The sequence below is a fragment of the Ursus americanus genome, chromosome 4, assembly GCF_024610735.1.
Source record: "Ursus americanus isolate L20-20 chromosome 4, mUrsAme1.1.p, whole genome shotgun sequence".
Classification (NCBI taxonomy): Eukaryota; Metazoa; Chordata; class Mammalia; order Carnivora; family Ursidae; genus Ursus; species Ursus americanus.
Genome location: NC_142130.1, coordinates 47,797,323 through 47,814,982, shown reverse-complemented (window position 1 = coordinate 47,814,982; position 17,660 = coordinate 47,797,323).

Genomic DNA, 17,660 nt, shown 5'->3' with positions numbered 1-17,660 from the left:
AGAACTGTTGATCTCTGGATGGGACAAAACCTCGCTGGGTAAAACTGTTTCTCCCATTCAGGATGTTTTAGCAGTCCTGGCCCCTGCCCACTAAGTGTCAGGAATATCCTGGTCAGTGAGAAACCCCAAATAACTGGAAAGGGACGAAACCTCTAGATCCCATCCTCCTCTGAGAACCATGAGACGCAGAGTGCTGTGGGCCATAAGAGATTAATCTCATGGAAGGGTTCCATATTATCGGAGGTAGGAGAAAATTGGAGGCAGGGAAAACAATGAAGAGGTTGTTGTTGCCAGAAGGCAAGTAAGAAATTCTGAGAGCTTAGAAGAGGGCAGTGGGGAAGTTGATTAACTGCCATCAAGGAGAGAGTATGCATGTGTCTACCGGCTGGAGTTAGAGATTCAGGAGAGAGCAGGCAAGCGTGTTCGCTGGGGAGATCTTGGTGATTTGGGGCAGGCAGTGGAGCCATTTGCCATAAGGAATATACAATGAGCAGGTCTGAGAAGAGGAGGGTGATTTCATTTTGGACAAGTTAGATTTTTTTTTTTAAATTACTTATTTATTTTGGAGATAGACAGCACATGTGAGAGTGGGGGGAGGGACAAAGGGAGAAAGAGAGAAGGTGAGAAGCAGATTTCCCAGCTTGGGGCTCCATCTCACAACCCTGAGATCAGGACCTGAGCCGAAACCAGGAGTCAGATGCTTAACCGACTGAGCCACCCCGGCGCCCCTGGAGATGTTAGATTGAAGGTATATTTGTCACATCCAAATGGGGACGTCCAGCAGGCCAGGAGAGGAGCTGGAGTTGGACATGCACACTTGAGAGCCATCCGGGTCTGTGTGGGGTTTGGAATATGGGCATCAGATGAGTCTAGACGACTTGGAGAATGGATGTGAGGCATAGCTACACTGCCTTGGGTGGGAAGAGCCCGTAGGTGAATCATGACATTGTCAATCTTTAACAGTTTTTTGACCTTCAGGAAAAGAATTTCATATGATTCAAACTAAGAGTAACTCATGACATGCCTTTCGCCCTGACCTGCAATAGGGATTCAGACAATCTTTTGCTTGGGTGGAGGGAGGCAGGGAAGAAGTAGGTGTGCCAGGGGCTGCCAGCTGGAAAGCCAAACTACAGCTTGAGAATCTGGGGCCCTTGCCAGGGTCAGGTGGGATAGAGTCAGCCCACAGTGAGGCTGTGGGGTGCTGATGAGCTGCTCAACTGCACGGCCAACGAGGGCTTTCTTCTGGGGGCACAGTTCCTACACCCCTTCAAGAAAAACAAACCCTCTGTCCTCCTTTTTGGGAAGCCCAGGGAGAGAGTTATCTGCCAAAGAGCCACGTGCAGACAAGTCAAAGCATTTTGGTCCAAAGAAGGGGAGTGAAGAGCCAAGACTTTCAGGGCTGGGCTTCCTCTGATTGGGATGGGCCAGCCTCTCTCGAGGCCAAGGAGAACTCAGCCAGCTACACCTTGCAGCAAACATATGTACCCTGGGACTCTAAGTGTAAGCCCCCCGTGCTTCAAGAGTCCCATTCTTTGAGCATCTATGAGAAAGAGGGAGTTTGTCTCTTATCTTCCACTGAGCTGTCCGCTGGGCTGATGCCCACTCACTTTATGTCATCTTCACTGTCATTTGCCTGACCACCGTTCGTCGTACTGATGCTCACAGCCCGGAACACCTGGGCTCCAATGTCCCTTAATACAACGTTGTTTCCCACCTGTGGTTGATAATAGAGGGATAAATGTGGAAAGTGGCTACACTCCCCTTTACTGCCCTTATTTCTATTCCCCCAAATACCACTATATGAGGTGGTATAATTATATAAAATGTTCCTGAAAGTCTATGTATAACTAAAGATTTTTATTGAGAGAGGGCAGTTTTATTTTACCTACCTGTTTTTGTTGAGAGACAATTCTCCACAAATAGCTCACATTTCTGAACTATCTGGGTCCTCTGAGCAAAGACATTTGCGGCCAAATTAAGAATGTTTATATTAAGGGGGCCCCTGGGTGGCTCAGTCATTAAGCGTCTGCCTTCGGCTCAGGGCGTGATCCCAGAGTCCTGGGATCGAGCCCCGCATCGGGGTCCTCCACTGGGAGTCTGCTGCTTCCTCTCCCACTCCCCCTGCTTGTGTTCCCTCTCTCGCTGGCTGTCTCTGTCAAATAAATAAATAAAATCTTTAAAAAAAAAAAAAAAAAAAAGAACGTTTGTACTAGGAGACATTCCAGGATACAAATCTTAGCGACATGTCCCTACCTGGAGATGCTTCGAGGTAGGAAAGATAAATAGCTCCCCTTCACTACCCAAAGATTACTTAAATTCCAGATTATAGTTAAGGTTTTTCTGCCTCCAGAGAGGAGCATATGCAGGTCACCGGCAGCCCTATACAAGAGCATAGCTTTCCAGGTGTGGGGGTCTTCTCCGATAACGCACCCCACTGCAGGCGTGGGTGCCAGTTGGACCTCACTGCAGAGCCCTTGGGGAGTACTTTTCCAACATGCTGCATTCGCTGAGAGTAATAAATGGACTCTGTCTTTGACCCAGAGATCTCATTACCTCCCTCTGTCTGTGTGTGTCTGTTAAATTTATATATATTTGTGTAGATATGTGCATATAGATACATATATAAATAAAAGTTTATATTGTGGTATATATCAGTATGACGGGGGCAGTCTAACTTGTTAGCCTGCAAGTAAGAAAAATACTTCAGACCCTTCACAAATTCTGACTTAACAGTTTCATATGCAGATTCCACGAAGGAAATCCATTCCTCATAGAGAAGGATCATCCTGGCCTGGGCCCTTGCATCTTTCCTCCAGCAAACAGTGGGCCTAGGGACTTTTGGGAAAGGTCGGGTTGGATTTTGGCTTCCCAAGGCCAGGGCTGTTCGTGGTGCCCCTACAGGCATGGACTGTCTTCTCAGTATTTAAGGTCACCCGGTAGGTACCGCTGGATCAGATACACTACGTGTGCACAGCTAGATAAGGCCCTGGAACGACCATTAACATCAGACGGAAGGTTCTGAAGCTTATGGAGGAGGAGACGTGGTTTCCTAACTCCGCAACACTCACGCTCCCCCAGGAAGCTTCACACTTGACATTGATTGCAGAGCGGCCCTCAGCAGCCCCTTGTTCCTCTTCCAGCCTCAGGCCAGGCCTCGGAGCCAGCAGATGTTCAAGAAGTGACCATTCCTCGGGCACTGCCACCTAATTGGCACCTCCCAACTCCATAGAGACCTGGCAGCCTCAGCCGCTTTGAAGCATGTGCTTATCCAGAAATACTTTCTAATTATAACCTGGCCTCACCTCCTCACCTAGAACATTCGACAACTCCCAGAAACTCTCGGTGCTCACTGACGCCCAAGCAAGTGAGGGCACTAAATTTCTATTAACTTTACAGGAAATGTACATTCGTTTATGTTCTCCCTGTCCTGAGGCTTCTTCATTGAAGTTCCCCGAGATTTTCAATATTTAAAAAGAAACAAAGCAGGTAATACTTTTTTTTTTTAAGATTTTATTTCTTTATTTGACAGAAAGAGAGAGAGAGCGTGAGCACAACAGCATTAGCAGGGGGAGCTGCAGAGAGAGAGGGAGAAGCCGACTCCCCGCTGAGCAAGGAGCCCGATGTGGGACTCAATCCCAGGACCCTGGAACATGACCTGAGCTGAAGGCAGATGCTTAACCAACTGAGCCACCCAGGCACCCGGGTAATACTTTCTAATAGAGCTTCGTATCTCTGATGAGAGGCCTGCCTTCTACCCACCCACATTGTTACCCCCCGTGCTGCTCCCTCCCCACCCCCCCACCCCCGCTCCCCCACCTCCCCAGCACATGTCTGCACATCTCCCTCTAATGAAGCCAATCTGGACCGTGCGTGAGATGGTCGACGTGGCAGATTGTAGCCTTGCCTTTTCAGAGACAGCAAGACTATTCTAATTATCACCTCCATACTTTTCTCCAGGATGAAATTCACACGAACCTCCCAGTTATCCGCCCTGCCATTCACTAATAGAAAAGATTTTGTGTTAATCCTCCTCCTTCCGTCCAGGAAGGAGAAAAGAGCTCATCCAATTCCTGTCGTGCAGCACCACCTGCCCATTTGTCCGGAGCCAAGTAATGATGGATTTGGAGCTGGGGGGATAAATGGGAATTGTGTTTATTTTATGAGCTGCAGAAAGTTGGCTGGGGAGCCCAGCGGGAGGCTTAGCTAGAAAAAAATGATTTTCTCTTACGCTGTGTGTCTGCTGTTTAGAAAAATATATGGCCTTACCCTTTCTTGATCCTGGGAAAGACAAAAAGGAAGAAGACATGTTTTCCAAATACCAGGTTTGAGGGCTGACCTTCAGAGGGCCTTTCCTTGTTTTCTGGGATGTTCCACCCAAGCCAAAGGCCTCCTGCCCAGCTGGGCAGTGGCAGAAGGAAGGATGGAGCACATGGGGGCTGGGGGACCTGACAGAGGGTCCCTGGGCCAGTGCTCAGTGGCCTGGAGAGAATCCCACGCTGTTGGCAACTTTCTTGGAAGAGAGGAAGGAGCAGCTGTCCTCAAAAACAGAGACTTTTTCCTCATGACAATACTCTGGCATGCATTCTTGTGGAAGCCACCACAGTTATCTTAATGAGAAGTCAGCGAAACCGTTTAGCCCAGAACGGCGTCAGAGAATGCTATGAAGACCAGCACCAGGCTGAAGACTCCACCGTCCGTTTCGACGGACGGGTGAGAGACAGCTTCCGAGCTGTTTTCTTGCTAAAGCAGCTTCTCTAAGTTTCAGTCTGTACAAAGTCCAGGTTGACCTCGTTGTGGGACGGAGACTCTGGTGTGGACCTTTGAAGCAACGTCTCACTGCCAGTTCCTGGCTGACGAGCTACTGAGGAGGAGAGGGAAGCAGAGGGAAGGGGCGTTAGTGAGGAAACGTTCTTACTGGCGAAAGCAAACAGTGCCAACAGAATCAGCTCGGGGCCAAATGAAATTCTGTTCTGGGGAGAGTCGTGACTGTATGTCTTGTTTCTCGCTCTCTTCTCACAATTTGTAAAACTTTTATCGACATATAATTTATATATAATGTGGTATTAATTTTAAGTGCACGGCGTGGTGGGTTATTTGATGTATGTGTACACTGCAAAATGATCACCACAGGAAGTTTGGTTAATGGCCATCACCCTACACAGTCACTAACTTTTTCTTTCTTGTGATGAGAACTTTTAAGATCTACTCCTACAGCAACTTTTAAATATACAATATTCTGCGGCTGGGTGGCTTCGTTGGTTAAGCGTCCAACTCCTGACTTTGGGTCAGGTCATGATCTCAGGGTCATGGGATGGAGCCATGCGTCGGGCTCCACACTGAGTGAGGAATCTGCTTGAAATGCTGTCTCTCCCTCTCCTTCTGCCCCTCCCCCACTCACGCACAGTCTGTTTCTCTCTTTCTCTTTAAATAAATAAACTCTTTTTACAAAGAAAGAAAGAAACAAACAAACAAACAATAGAGTATCGTTAACTACAGTCACCATGCTGTACATTCTATCCCCAGGACTTGTTTATCTTATAATTGGAAGTTTCTACCCTTTGACCACTCACCCATTTGCCCCGCCTCTCTACCCCCCACCTCTGGCAAACACCAATCTGTTGTCTGTAACCATGAGTTTGTTTTTCCTCTTTCTTGATGTCGCAGGAGAGGAGGCAGAGCGTGACAAGGAACGAGAATCTGGAGGGCAAGTGGTAGTTGTTTCGGAGCAAAAGAAAGGCAAAGTAAAGCTGTCCCCTTAGTGGCCCTGACCACCCCGGCAGTGGGTCCTCGACCATGCTGGATGAGCGGAGGGCCACCGCGAACCCACACAGCACCTTTGTTCAAATTAGAAAATGTCCCCTTCCTCCCGGTGGCAAGGCTGGGTGGACAGAGCCAGGGCTGAACGTCAGCCTCTCTGCCCCCACCCCACGCCGGGATGACGCCCCCAGGCAGTGAACAGCCCATAGTGATGGAAAGAAGCCCCTTGTGGCTGAGGAAAGGCCCATGAATGTGAATGTCTCCCTTGGGGTCAGTCTTCCTGGGAGTCCCAGCCCTCCAGCCCAGAACACAGTGCCAGGACTTCCGGGTGACACAACTAGATGACAAATATCACAGCCACCCGGTGTCTCTTTTTCTCCTTCTTCAGTAAGAAGCCCTTTCCCCTCAGAGGCCACTGTAATTAACCCCAAAGAGAATAGTCAACCTTCTAGTCAAACAAGCAGCTGACATCATGGTTTGATACACAAGCCGGAACCCTGTTTTCAGGGCTCACCCGGTGTATATGTCCTTCCCCATGAAAACCCTTACAGCTGATGCAGAAAAGACAAGAACAGCCACATCAGTATTCCATTCTGCCCCCACCCCCGTCCTCCTGTACCCGTACCAGGTCTAACTGTACAGTCATCGACGAGCTGCTCTGCTCATTAAGCAATCAGACAATGACAGTCCCTTCGCCAGAGCCAGGGTGGGTGCAGAGCCGTGAGCTGCTTTGTCTAAATGCCACAAAGCGTTCAAGTTCCGCTCTGCACTTCGGTCTTGGCGTCGTCACCCTGTTCTTGGCCGGAAGGCTCTGCTGTAACAATCAAAAGGAACAACAATGTTCTCCGGCCCTGTCCAGTTTTGAATATAATTATTTGTCAGAGTCATATTAACCTGATGTATGACAAACCCATAAAATGGATTCATTTAGGTCTCTAGGAGTCCTCCCTCGTTAACTCAGATATTTATAGCCATGGCTTCATTGCTACATCCCTCCTCCCGTGCAACATCAAGCGGGGATGTCATATTTCCCTGATGCTGTTAGGGGAGTTGTTTGTTTTCCAGTGTTGCAAAGAGAGGCGGGATAGAGCTGGCTTCCAGTCCAGGCCCCCTCGAGCCTTGATTGGCTCCTCTACCCATTCGTGTCTTCTTAGGGAAGGGAAAGAAAACTAAAACTAGACACTTGTGCACAAATCCTACAAGATTAATAACTTTCCCGAAGTACTGAGAAGGAACGAGTAAGACTGAAATACTCGGAGGGCTGGTTCTGAAATCAGACTTCCTGCCCCCCAAGCCTGGGTGTATCACTTCCCAGCTGGAACGAGATGCTAACTTTTCTTGGACATCAGTTTCCTCATCTGTAAAATGGCGGGAATAATAGCTCCTAACCTCGTGGGGTTGTTGGGGGTAGGGATTCAATGAATTAACTTATGTAAAGTGCTTAGACCCATCGTGGGCACATAACAAGTGCAAAATAAATTTACTGAAAAGTATGGTTACAATCGCTATTATTTCCTTGGGCCACAGCTGCACCAAGTTTCCATTTGCAGGCCTACAGTAGTCTAGCCCGGTTGCTTTCACACTGTGTTCTAGGGAGCACTGGGCTTGAGCAGAGGTCCTCCGTTTCCCTAGAGGGGGAAGTGGGTTAGCTGTGGAAAGCACAGTGGCCAAAGGCTTGTCAGAAAGGATTTCCCATATTCTTTAGGCAGAGCCTTGGCACTTTCATCATTTCATGTATTGGAATTCTAGATGAGTTTTCATTAAAGAATAGGTTCTCGGCCCAAAACCGATGGAAAACTACAGCTCCAGATACTTGTGACCCGTGTAAGTCCCCAGCTAATGTCAGGGGCCCCAGGAGCACTCGCCCCTGTTGCTTACCCAGAGTCTTTCATGAAACTGTGGTCACAAGGCCCTCTAAAGTTTTTCTTTTCCTTTTCCTTTTTCAGGAGTCATATGGCAGCTGCTCTGATGTCCTGGCATGGCCAAAGGCTAGGGGTGCTTCCAAAGGCTTGTTAGAGGCTGTAGTGGAAATGTTGCTCATGGTGACCACAGAACCTTGAACTTCTGCTCCATCAGGACTAGCAGAGATGAGCTGTGAATAACATTGGGGTCTGGGGTGCCTGGCTGGCTTAGTTGGTGGAATGTGCTGCTCTCAATCTCAGGGTTGTGAGTTTGAGCCCCATGTTGGGTATAGAGATTGCTTAAAAATAAAATATTTTAAAAAAATAACAATGGGGTCTGAGTTCACTGCGGTGTTCCTAACGTTGCCTTCGTCATGTCCGAGCTCATTTCAGGACGTCAAGGCCCGTTGGGTACTTGCACTGTCCGCCTGCCTCCTGGAGACCAAGCATCAGGCATTTGCAATCAGCACACATTCTTGGGAAGGGTTGGGGAAGGTCTCAACGAAACACCGATTTCATCCATAGTTCATTTCCTCAGAACTTTAGTTTCTCCCCCGTAAATCTGTTGGATAAAGTTGAAGCCCTTTGGCCTGGCTTTTGGGTGGACCCAAACAACTTTCCTTCTCATACTCCTCTGAAACAAACGTTCTGATTGAGCACGTAGGTTTTATCACCACCCGCCATGTTATCTTTTCCCCGTCCCCTTCACCTTTTCAAAGCTGATTCCTTTTTAAGACCCATTCCTGAATGGAAGCCCCTTCCATTCTGAGCCTTCCCTTCATGACTCAAAACAAAACGCTTGCTCCCTTCTTTCATCTACAACTGTGTGTTTTGTCTGCTTTGTTCATTGAGGCCCTTATTCCTTGACACCAGCTCTAGGAGTAAAGGAAATGATGAATTAGAGGCACCAGCAAGGAAGGTCAGTTGTAATTGTTAAGACAGGATCCCAGAGAGTGGCATCTGGCCCAGGAAGACAGTCCTGCTAACCAAACTCCTCAGTCATCTGTAAATCAGAATGCCTATGACAGAGAAACAGAGCCGTTCACAAGAGCAGACCCTGTGGATCCTTGATCCAGGATCTCCTTGCTCCCTGCATCGAGATGTCAGGGAAGCTTAATTGGTCATTAGGGGGTTGACTAGACACTTCAGCAAAGAAGAAAGATAGCCATGTGAATTGTTTAACATGGCTTATAGTAAGAACTATATACACCCCTTCTCCCCAACAGGAACGGGGACCTTAGTGACCAAATATTCTGGTCCCCAAAGTCAGTGTCTCTCCACTGGATATTGTCATCAATGGTAAAAATACTTGCTTCTCTTTTCCCCCATTTCTTTTAGTTCACAAGATTGATTTTTTTCCCTTCTATGATTCATTAATTTTATCCTTTTATTCAAGAAATATTTGTTGAATGTCGTTTACTAAGTGACAGGTGCTGGGAATATGAAAGTGAACAATACGCTAGATACCTTCACACCACTGGTTTTACTATAGGCAAGTTTTGATACAGATCTAAAAGCCATTCTTTCTTTTGCAGGTGACTTTGGTATATCTTATCTTACCAATATAGGCTTTGCTATCAGAACTCTGCATAGCACTATTACCCGACTTTCCTGAGTGAATATCTTGTTGCCTCAACAATATTTTAGGCTCCTAGAAGGCAGAGAACAGCTTAATATTTCTCATGGTATCTCATGGTATGCTGTGCACACAATAGGAACTAAATATTTGTCTTTTTACAAGAGACACAATATTTCTTACCGGTCATAAGGGAAGGAAGGAGGCAGACTTGCATGGTTTTATTTCAGAGATTCCCAAACCAATGGCCCATAGATTAAATCCAGTCAGCAAACATGTTATATTTGGTCTACACCGTGTCACGTTTTGAGGTTGTTTTTTTTAATTGAGCCAACATTAAAAAAATTAAGATCTCTCTCTCTCTTTCTCTCTCTCTCTCTCTCTCACACACACACACACACACACACACACACACACACACACACATCAAGAATTCCAGGCTTCTCTGGACTTTCAGCTTCCCTGGAAATATGAAAGGACCTGCAACCCTTAGCCTCATACCTGCTGAGCAAAAGTGCTGGCATGAGAGTGTGCTTGACCACTTCAGGGAGCAAATATTTCCCCGTGGGCCACAGTTCCTGTCACTCTGTGTTTCATCACACTTGGCCTGCCTAACTTACATAACTGCCGAAGCCGGAGGCATTTGAATCTGAACAGTTTTACATGAAGCCAGTGTATTGGGAAAGGGGAGAGAAAATAGCCCATTCGACCCCACAGAAAAAGAAGAACTCTGTGCCAATCCCGTGTTTCCTGGCACTCTGAAGGTGAGGACAGGCTCCCAGGCTGGCCCTGCACCTTGGCCCTGGGCCTCCCTTATAGTCAGTCTTCTCTGGAATGTTGGTGTTTCCTGCTGGGGAAACTACTGGAGATCCAAATGGCCTGTCTCATCGAATCCAAGCTATCTGCCTCCCAGGCTCTTCTCCAACACACCCTGGACCCCATCTCAGCAGTTTTTTGGCTCATTGCTTGCTGACACAAACCACTCTAATCCTGCCAAGGAAATCTGCTTGCCTCGCTGTCCCCTCCCCCATGCCTGTCTTACTCCTTCTCTCTGGGCACCGCTGAGTGGAGAAATGATACTCAGGAGGAAAGTTTTTTTTTAAAAAGGGGAGGAAGGAAGAAAGTAAGGGAAAGAGAGAGAGTGAGAAAGCATTTAGAGAAGGCCTTTTATATGCTTGATGCTATTTAATCTCCGGTCCCTGAACACAAAGATTTTGGTCATGTTTGTGGGTGTTGTAGGGGAGCAAAACTGCCACCCCAAAACGTGTCTCTTTGACATGTGAATTATTTCAGGCTGAATATTTTTAAGGAACAGAAGGCCCAGGAAGACCCCATGACCTGCCCCTAAATGCCTAAAAGAATTTACATGGAGGATCTCCTCCAGGAAGAGAGCTAGCTCCACAGATGACTATAGTGTAATATGAACTGGCAGTGGGGGCAGGGAGGAACCTAACAAGTCTGTTAGAATTCCTCCCCATGTCCCATTGATTCTGTACAGCCCAGCAAACTTCTTCTTCTTCTTCTTTTAACCAAACATTTACTCTTTTTCATCTTCCTGTGAGTTGCCTTCTTTCCCTTTGATGTCCTAACTCCCTGCCCCCTTCTCCTTAGCTCTGGATGGCATATAAGTCTCAATTGCCTGACTGCCTCTGGGCCTCAAATTCTTATGGACCCTGTACATATGTAATTAAATTCAATTTTCTCCTGTTAATCTGTCTCATGTCAACTTAATTCTTAAACCAGCCAACAGAACCTTGAAGGGTCGATAAAAATGTTTCCGCTCCAACAGTGTGTTTGTGTTTGTGTACACTGTGTATGCTGTGTGTGTGTGGTTCTTCATGGGGAGGGGGAATAAAAGGAATAAAAAAAATAGATCCACAACTATTATTCAAGCTAGAAAAGGGAAAACAATAAGAATGTGAAGCCTGGAAAACTTGTGACAGTCATTTTGCAACGGTGGCTGCTTTCCTGTCAAGACAACAAATATACGTGTGTGTGCATGTGTACATAGGAGTGTATCCGCACACGCACATACACATGATTATAAAGTAAGTATTTGCTTAGGTACAAACTTGGAAAGTAAAGTATAAAAAAAGAAAGGGAAAGTAATAAAAATCAAATGTAATCCTACCACTCAGAGATAATTTTTAATCATCCATTTCTTATTCCTATACATAATGCAGATGATTTATATAGCTGAGAATTTACATTGTGTGTTAAAACTCACTAGCTTGCTTTTTGCCTCTTAAAATTGTATCATAGACATATCCTAATGATGGGAAAACCTCCTTATCACCATTATTTTAATAGTTCTGTTGCATCCATCATGTGGATTTTCATAGTTTACTTCACCGATCTTGAATTTTTAAACATGTAGACTGATAGAATATTTTGACTTCTATATGTAACATGGTAATAAATATCTTTGTATATTTATCATTGCATTTAGTATTATTTCTTTAGGATATTTCAAAAAATGGAATTACTAGGCAAAGAGTAAAACTACTTTAAAATTCATGAGTTGTATTATCGTTCAATTGCTTTCCTAACAGTGATTCTACTTTATCTTCCCGATACTCCCATTTGAATGTGGCACTAGAAAGCTCACAGAAATGTTCCATTGGATACATCTAGCTAAGATGTCCAATACTGCATGAAGAAATTATTTTATTATATGATTTTGGAGTGACCACAGAATATATCATTTGAGAGAAATCAAAGCCACTAGCTGAAAAGATGTTCGCCCAGACCACATCACTATTCAGTCTAAGAGAAATAAAAGAGTAACTCCCTGGATTGCCCCCACATAGAGCTCTAGGATCTTCACCCCTCGCTAATTGCCTCTCTGATCCCAGGGCAGACCTACCCATGCCACACAAGGGACAGTGAAAGACATAACATGTTCCCTGTGACTGCCCACCATACTATAGGCCAGAGGAAAACGTCCCTCACTTCCCTGCCATGGAAGTCCCTTGGAGAGCCCACGGGGCCCCATTTTCCTCTACTGCCCGTTTTGTTACAAATTCTCTCCTGATCTGCAATGTGTCATCGTTGTCTTTTCTCTTTGCCATAGCAAACTTCTCTTTCTGAAGTGAAAGGGAAGATATTCCCTCCAAAGTATTCTTTTTAAAAAGAAAAAAAAAAAAAAGAAGGAAGAGAAATATTTGTTTATTTACTTAAGTAATCTTTACCCCCAATGTGGGGCTCAAACTCACCACTCTGGGACCAAGAGTCACATGTTCTTCTGACTGAGCCAGCCAAGCATCCCTCCTCCAAAGTATTCCTTAAGTTTTCACAACTGTGCTATCTTGGGCTGTTAGATTTTTTGTTTGTGTGTTTCCTTATTATTAGGAAGGCTCTTTGTCTCATAGCCTTCCCTCCCTAAGGGAACTGGTCCAGCCGGGGCTGGCCTGGCAGCCAATCTGGCATCAGCCATTGAACTTTCATGCCTGAGTGAGCTCTGCCCCCAACTCTTCTGTTTTGCTTGTAGAGAATTTTGCCCCATCCTGTACACTGCCTGGGCCAGATGGGAGGAGGGTGTTAAGAGGTAACCTTTGTTTTCCTATGGCTTAGGGATTTTTAGATCCAGAGTCTAGTGGTCCTCCTCAAAGTGTCTAATCAATTTTCCATGCCATGAGGTTCCTTGATCTCCCATATGTCTAGAACATAAGCTCTTACTGGGGACCTAGTTATGGACCATTCAACATAAAATATATGGTGTGATTATGATGTTAAAATCCAATCCCTTCCTCCTAAGAAACAGTAAAACATCTCTGTCCCTGTTCTTTCTTGGAGATTGCCATGCTGATTTTCTATCTTTTGCCAGTCCTCTTGTATTTTCACTCAGTCTGTTGCAAATTGGTCATTTCCTTAATCCCAGAAATTTTTATATTAATTGCAATAAATTCTTAATCTCTCTGTCTCTGAGCTTCAACTCTCTCTGAACTTTGCAATATGTGAAAGGTTTTGAAACCTCCTCCTTCACTGGCCAGCAAAGAGCAACTTTGAAGGCTGAATACAACCTGAAAAGAATTTCCCTATTGTTCAAAAATTATAGATCTATTATAAATTCTGAGTCATAACATCAATCAATTCCCAGGGCTGCAGCTCCCTGAGGATTTTCCTGTTTAACTGAAGTAAGTCTCAGGGAGACATGCTCTATATCCTGGTCTTCAAAACTCTGGGTATAGAGTGATGACAGTCCAGCTGATGAGACAACTTGATGGGGTGTCCTCTTTTTGGAAAAAAAAAGTCCTTCACTGAAAGTAACCCACATAAGTCTCTTTCTTGCTAAATCAAAAGACCTGTATACTAAATTCGGTATATCTATTTTTATTTTTTTCTCATGTTATAAATGTAATTCCATTTTATTGTAGGAAATTTAAAAAAATGAGTCAGCAAAGGAGTTAATTTATAAATAATAATAAATTAATAATAATAAATGAAAATTACCTGTAATTCACCAGAGATATTTGATTTTTTCATATATTCTTGCAGACATTTAAATATTAAATATTAATAAATATATTAATATATCAAATATATATTTAAATATATACATAAATATACATAATAAGTATATAATATATATTTATATATTCAAATAAAAATAGAATCCTACTGGTTGGTAATCCTTCCTCTTTTGTGGAATGAATAATGTCTTCCTTGAATTTGAGCATCAAACCTGAAGGGGAGAATCCTTAAATTTTTTCCATAGTAAATAGATTTTTCCTGAAGTCAGGTGAGAACAAACCAAGACTGAATGCAGTAGCTTACAGCCTAGGTTGTGTGTTTGTTGCACTTCTTCCTTTCCTTATTTTTCTCATTTCAGTAAACAAAAGTGAACATGAGATGACAGAGAAAAAAGAGGAACCTATGTCTGATCAGGTGATTGTGTTGTCTCTAACATATGTCTTGGGTTACTTATTTTTATCAAAGAAGGTTCTTCCTCTGGGTAGAGTGACAGGTCTTATGTAGTGTTGGGGAAGGGAAAATTTCCCCTGTCCCTCTTAGTTCTTTTGACTGGTTGAATAATTAAGATGACCAAAAGTCAATTAAGAAGAGAAAAATGTAATTGTGTGTCTGGCAGGGAGCTCCATAAGAACACGAAGCCCACAGGCAGTCAGGCAGTTGAGGCTTATATGCCATCCAGAGCCAAAGAAAAGGGGGGGGCTGTGTGGCACAGTTGGTTAAGCATCTGATTCTTGGTTTCAGCTCCGGTTGTGATCTCAGCGTGGTGAGATCTAGCCCTAGGTCAGGCTCCAGGCACAGAGTCTGCTTGAGATTCTCTCTCCCTCTCCCTTCCCTTCCTGCTTGCTTTTGTGCTCTCTCTCTCTCTCTATCCCTTTCTCTCCTTCTCTAAAATAAATAAATAAATCTTAAAAAAAAAAAAAACAAGAAAAGAGGGGAGGGGTCTGGAACTTCAAAGGGAAGGAGAAAAATTCACAAGAAGTTGATAAAGAATAAATGTTCGGTAAACAAATATTTGCTGGGTCATCCCAAAACAATGGGACACAGAGAGTAATTTTAACAAACAGACTTTGCTAGGTCCCTCCCTGTCTACTACCCCTCGTTCATATTATACAGTAGTTATCTATGGTGTTAGCTCCCATATTATAGGAGCTCTTCTATGTAAATTCTTTTAGGCAGTTAGGGAAAGGTCAAAGGCTCTTTCTGAGCCTTCTATTTCTTAAAAATATTCAGCCTAAAATAATCCAAATGCCAAGGAGACACATTTGGGAGTGGCAAATTTTGCTCTCCTACGGTAGCTTGGGCAGGCAACAGTTAATGGTAAATGGTAATTCTGTGATAGGAAGTGGTCCATAAAATTGCCTCATGTTGGGGTATCTTTTTTGAACTTGCAAACTCTCCAATGGCTATGGTCATGACTTGGGAAAGGATGACCAGAAGCCCCAGCCAGAGTGTGGATCCCATCCTCTAGCCCCACTGAAATGGCCACTTCAGCTTGCCTTTTCTGTCTGTTGGGACCCAAAACCGACAGAGCTTTTTTTTTAGTAAGTATTTCAGTCACTTTAAAGTTCTTTTTTTTTTTTTAAGATTTTATTTATTTATTTGACACAGAGAGAGACAGCCAGCGAGAGAGGGAACACAAGCAGGGAAATGGGAGAGGAAGAAGCAGGCTCCTAGCAGAGCAGGGAGCCCTATGTGGGGCTCAATCCCAGGACCCTGAGATCATGCCCTGAGCCGAAGGCAGACGCCCAACGACTGAGCCACCCAGGCGCCCCCTTTGAAGTTCTTTTCTGCTATTGTCTTTGGCAGTTTATAGAGGTGAACTTCTTATAATTTTTTACTTTATAATCATCACAGTCCATCTGAAGAAATACTTCAGTAATATTGTTTGAGACTGAGCTTACCTTTATCTTAAAGGCTAATATTTCTAGATAGTTTAAATCATGACACATACAAATAAAGACAGAGCATGTGTCAAAGATTTCATTGAACTTATTAATTAACAAGAAAGTAAAAAAGATGTTACAACTGGTTTCACTGGCGAATCCGGACCAGACATATGTATAAGCGATCAGGAATACTGAAATCAATACATGAAAAACTGGTGGCTATCCACCGGGCACTAATCAACGGCATTCAAGTAGACACAACTTGTTTGCATTTCTATGGACAAGAATCACTTGCATTGTCACTTGTTTTCTACAACTTATGAAACTGTGAAATAGCTCCAGGACAATGACAGATGGAGATGACCCCTAGACAGGACACCAGTAATTTTGCCCATTTCAAAACCTTTTACATTTCTAGTTGGAGTCTGTGTCCCCTACCCTGGCTGCAAGATTTGTTTCACTCTAGCTAGGTGCTGTTAGGCAACATTGGTGCCCAGTGGGGAAGCTGCTCTTATGCAAAATGTTATTGCCGTTCCCCCCAGATAATCAACTATTCCATGGGTGACTCGGGGGAAGTAATAAAAGAGGATGGCTTCTTGGGTGAGTTCTCTTAGTGGCAGCAAAATACCTGCGCGTTCTCCTGGGCTTCAGAGAACATAGGAGACAGAAATCTGAAATGTGTCCGTTTGATCCTCTTGTTCCAACAGCCCCAGGGCTGGGATGTCTTTTGATGGAGTGAAACTGTGACATCAGGGTGATCTATGAGACCGAAACAGAGGGTGACTGCAAGAGGAAACTGACCAGATTCACACCATTTCAGTGCACAATTTTTACAGCCTAAACAATTTAAATACTTTAAACATTTAAATCACTCCATCAGCATGAGCTTCACTGGGATTGTAACATCATCCAATTTTAACCAGTACATTAAAAGTATCTTCAAACACTCCTACCAATGCTCAATTTAAATCCTCTTGTGAAAATAATGGGTTCACAGAAGTACTCAGCCCTAATAAGTGGTCTCTGGAAACCATCGAAGGGAGAGTGTTAGGAAATTTCCTGTCAGCTCCAGCAGGGCAGCCCTCAGGGGTATTTCCCTCTGGCCTGCTAATACCAGACCTCTCAGTCCAGCTCAGAGTCCTCTAAAAGGACACTAGGTATTTGTTTTGGAGATACCCTGGATACTCACTGGGAATTTTCTCTACGTTAGAAGTCTAGCTTGATTGAAACAAGACACTCCCATACACTTCGCCTGAATGTGAGTTACGCGTCTCCAAGAAAAAGGTGGGGCAAGAAAGAACTCTTTTATCATTCTGACCCCAAGAAATCCACTTTACCAGGAAGATGCAGGCTTAATGGGAGAGTGGAACAAAGGGCCGGGTGGAGACATTAGACAGCTTCTCAGCAACCTGTGAGTCAGGCCATTACAGAGCAGTCTCGTCATTTTGTTTGAAGGGAATTCCCAGGACTCCATCCGAGTTCAAGAGTCTTCTGGTTTTGCAGAAATGCACTCCAGAATCAGAAACACAAGCAAGTGACTCAGGACTTTCCAACCCTCTGCTTCTTGCTATCTTCTAATATTAACTATAAAGGGTTATGTTGGTCTATGCATTTGTATTCTCTCACACGTGGTTTGGTTCTCAAACTAATTCGAGGGATCAGTAAGCCATGTGACCCTGGGCAAGTTTCCTCTTGACTCTCTGTATCAATGAACTCATCTGTGCGCTAGGACTAGGGGAACCAGATGGTCTTTCAAGTCCTTCTGCCTCTCCATGTACATTTGCAATTCTCTAAATTAAGTCAGAGTTCCTTTGGAAAGCTTGTCAGCAGCCCTGTGCCTGGCTGAGCCCTTGGAGGGTGATGACATTGCACTTGATCCGATTACCCAATTAAAACGATCTATTACTTATATAATTATTTATCTAGGATCTGGTATCCCTTGCCAGACGTTAAAGTCCAGGAGTTAATATCTTTCTCACTTAGCACTATCTCCCCAGCACCTAACACAAGGCCTGGTACATTCGAAGCACCCAGTAAATGTTTGTGGAACAAATGAGTGAGGGCACC